The sequence below is a fragment of the Corapipo altera genome, unplaced genomic scaffold, assembly GCF_003945725.1.
Source record: "Corapipo altera isolate COAL_440 unplaced genomic scaffold, ASM394572v1 46, whole genome shotgun sequence".
In the NCBI taxonomy this organism is placed as follows: Eukaryota; Metazoa; Chordata; class Aves; order Passeriformes; family Pipridae; genus Corapipo; species Corapipo altera.
The window spans coordinates 16540769-16545066 of NW_020884883.1; the positions used below are offsets into that span (position 1 = coordinate 16540769).

Consider the following 4298-nt stretch of genomic DNA (forward strand, 5'->3'; position numbering starts at 1 on the left):
GTTCCTAAAGCTTTAAATGTTTTCCACTGGCTGATATTTATATCATAAGGCAATAAAGCTATTTCCTGACTTTTTGCACTGTGAACACAGAGTCTGGCTGGAACCCACAGCTCAGCTGGTCTCTGAGCTCACAAAGCGCTAATCAACTCCTGAAGGAGGAACAAGGTTCAGATGTCTGAACCTAAACTAATCAAAACAACTATTTTCTCTGAAAATTATTAGCTGCCTATGAAGCAAATATTTCCCCGTCTGTCTGGAGACCTTTTTGCCAAGTCTATTTTTCATTATTTTTTGGCATCATGCTGTGATCCTGTTAGATTTCAGAACAGGGGCTGAACTATGCAAGGCATTAGTTGAGACTTCCCCAGGAAAGCTGTGTGTGGAAAGGCATTTAAGTGGCACATTTTCTGAGTCATTATAATGTGGTGCTAGCAGTTCTTGCTGCTGGCTCAATGTGAAACCAACCTGTTCAGTAAATAAGTCTTCCTTTCTAAGTGTAGTTTGTCTATCAGTATTTTAGAAGCACTTAATATTTTATTCTTTGCTTCCAAAGGAAAAAACAAGTTAATTAATTCTTACTGCTTGTGCAAGCAGACGTGCACAGTGACTTCAGATCTTAGATTAATGCTATGTATTACAAATAAAACTTCTCTTTGGAAAGGTTAATCCAATTGAATCCTAGAGATAAGGCTGCTTGCTAAATAAATAAGTTGATTTATGTTAAGAAATCAGAATTAATTTGAACATGCTGAAGAACAGAAGGACTTGCTTCTTGGCCAATAAATTCCTAAATTATTTAAAATAGATATGTCGCTTTTTCACCAGAATTTTTATAATGTATTCAAGTTAAGTTATTGACTAATTCAGATCGAAGGCTTTGCTTTTATCCAGAGGAGACAACATACTAGAATCTGCTTAAATGCCAAGTAAATGATTGTTAAAAACTAACCAACATGATTGAATTGAGTCACCATTCCCTTAATGAGTGTTTAAGGAGGGGTACTTAGATGTCTGTATGGAATTCTTTAAAGTAAAAGGAAGTGAAATTTGTTTGAGAAGTACATACTTCAGCATCATCACAGTGTAATGTATTGTTTTGACACAATGCTGCTTATGTTGCAGTAGATAAGAATGCATTTATAAGTGGCATCTACATCCTGAAAGGGACCTCAGTTTTAGCAGCAATACCACTATCATCAACATGTTCAAAAATTTGATCAGTATAATGTTAGTGTTACTGCAGATAATACTAAGAATAGCCAGAATTAATTACCCAACCTACATTCCTTAGCTGAAATTCTTATTGAAGCCATTAGGAAATTTGCCAAAACAAGGATAGCTAGGAGCATGATGGTTTGACATTCTTCTATTTATTTAATGAAATGATAATTATGTATTGATGGATTGGGTTTTTTGTTTGATTGGTTGTGGGTTTTTTTCCAGAAAATTTTAAGTGGTAATATGTTTTACAAATTGAATACATCCAGCTCTGTGAAGAGTAGTGGTGAGAAATCAAAGTAGGAATAAGCCAAATTCATGTCATGCCCATTTGAATTTTCCATAAATTGCAATTCAATGCTTTGTTTCAGTCTTCCTGTGAGTCTGGCTATCTTCAGACTTTGGACTTGAACTTAGCTTTGAATTTATTATGTTTCTGGTGGGCTACTATCACCCTACTCATTGACTCAGCTCTGCACTAAACTAACATAAACCTTCTGTACATTAACAACTCTGGCTCTGTTCTCTCTTTGACAGATGCACACAAAATCAGCCAGTGTTCAAGACAGCTGTGCATAGATGAAAAATAAACAGACAAAACTCCCATGTGAAGTATCCTATAAGCGACCCACAACATCCTGAGTTATTGTTTCAATGACAAATTATAATTCCACTTTAGATTAAGCTTGATGCCAAACCTAGGTTGCATTTCTCATGAGTTGATAAGAATTGAAGCTCATCCTCTTGATTTAAACCTAAAGAAATGCAAGATTGTTTAAAAGTTTAGTGTCCTATAGCAATATTTTTAAGCTGGTAAATTGTTACCTGGTAAGTGATATGAACGATGGGTGGTTCCTGTGAGCATGGGTAGGCCAAAGATATCCTCCTCCCATTTCTGGCGAAGTCCGTTATTTCAGAGAGACTCACTTGTAACTCATTGAAGCTGCCACAAAGTCTCTCTAAATTTCTAGATATGTGACTCACTCCTCTTTCACTTGGCAAATTGTTGTTTTTAGGAGAACTTGGTGTTTCTCGGATCTCATTGAACTGCACTTTGGGGGATGTTGGTCTGCTGGAAATCCTGGTAGGTGATCCAAAACCACGAAGAGACACTGAGCGATTCGTAGGTTCAGCATCCAAAGTTTCCAAGGCCACTGAGGAGTCACCTGGGAGCCTTTTTTCATCCAGGTCACTCACACTTGATGAAGAGCTCTGCTCATAACTAGGGCTCTTTACTTCTTCGATGAGTCTTCTCCTACCACTTGGTGATTGAATAACTGTGCTTCTTGGTATTAACAGTTCCCTGCTTTGAGGTTGGTCTTCTGTAGCAAGACTTTCAAAGAATTTTCTTTTTCCAGGTATATTAACAGAGGATTCAAAGTTATAAAACATATTCTGCTTTGTCTCTGACAATGCTGAAGAATTTTCTTCCAGCATCAATTCTTTGATCATGAGACGTATTACATACCTGTCTGAACTTGTAGATGGAATGAGATTAGGATCAGGGAACTTCTGCTTACCAATCAGAATCAGTAAGAGTTTATCTGTTAAAAAGCATAAGCCTTTTGGTCTTTCATTTTTTTCCAGCTGGATTTGTTGAATGTGAGGCATGCAGGAAGAGGTTACTGAATACACCAGAACAATGTTAGAAGTATTAGAGGCTACTGCCACAATCTGAGCTCTAAGGTCAAAAGCCATTATATCGGGAACCAGAATACCTGGGATGGTGACTTTTCTGGTGGTGGTTACTTTCCTCTCAAAAGTCACCAAGATCAAGTGAGAAGAATCTTGACCATTTGTTGCTGCAGAGTCTTTGCGTTTCAGAGTAACGAGAGGACTGGGATCAGACCGACGGTGGTTTGCAAGGATATGGGTTAAATCCACCGGACCTGATGAAGAAGAAGCAACTGAATCAACACCTGATCTGTCTGAATCTATGGACTTTCTTCTCGTGTCCAGTGAGTATTCCTCATCACCGAGCACCAGAGCAGAGTGTGAGATTAAAGAACCAGCTTCTGTACCAGACGGCACATCAAATGCAATGCCTGCATTGAAACCACAGATATTATCTAAAGGAAGCTCAGTAGCTACAGCAATTTGGAAATCCAGTGTGGCTTCTATAGCACAGATATAACCTCCCACATCAAAGACTGGGCAAAAGGAGCAGATATTTAGAGTTTTCTGAGCATTATCCCATATGTAGGAGTGCAAGGCACTGCCTATAGCAACTACTAAACGATTACCATCCTTCGTCCAGCAAGCACAGTGGATGAGCCCACTGCTCTTGATATCTGCCTTAACCCGTGCGTTGTCCGTACGAACAGCATGCAAGACTGAAGCATCCCGTTTTGTAAGCACAGCCAAGACCTCCTTCTTTGGATGCCAGACGCAGCCCTGAGAGAGCAGAGGGAATGGCTCACCAACTTCACAAGTCTGAGAAATCAAGGGTTTTTTCCTATCTGCAGTGCTGTAGCGCAGCTGCCAAATGCTTACGTGCTTTTTGTGCTGAACAGCGAGCAGAGCTGGGGTGTCTGTAGAGCAACATGGGCCCCAGTAAAGCCCATGAACATGTTCAAATTGGCCAAGAACACTTGAGTCTCCAAATTTCAGCTCTCCATTTTGGTAGTATAAAGCGGTCAGTATCACTTGTTTCCCATCTGTCCAAGCTATTCCATGCACGGGATGGATGGCCTGATATAAAGCGTTGAGGCCAGTTCTCAGCAACTTTGCCTTTCCCAGCTCCATCTTTTCAAGATTTCTCTCTAATGGTGGTTGTTCCAAAGTACAGAATCCACAGAATTCACTTGTAGTTCACGACGAGGAAAATTTTTTTGCATGTCTCCTTCCCTTCCTTTCCAGAATGAAGCTGTTTTTTTCTGCTCATAATCCAAGCGCCTATATTGTGGACTCCTTCCCTGTAGGCCTGCAGCTGCTCTTCTAAGTATAAATCCATGTCAAAGCTGCTTTGGCTAGGTCTTTTCCGGGGAGGAGTTACATCTTCATGTGATGGCTAACAAGGTTTAACCAATTACTGTGCATTTTCGTAGAAGACTATTTTTAACTCTTCACTGCTGAGAATA

General features: G+C 39.6%; 1 pseudogene; it reads right to left on the reverse strand.

The window, feature by feature from the left end:
* Nucleotides 1-1423: 1423 nt before the first annotated feature.
* On the reverse strand, nt 1424-3763 carry LOC113946065 (annotated as a pseudogene).
* Nucleotides 3764-4298: the final 535 nt, after the last annotated feature.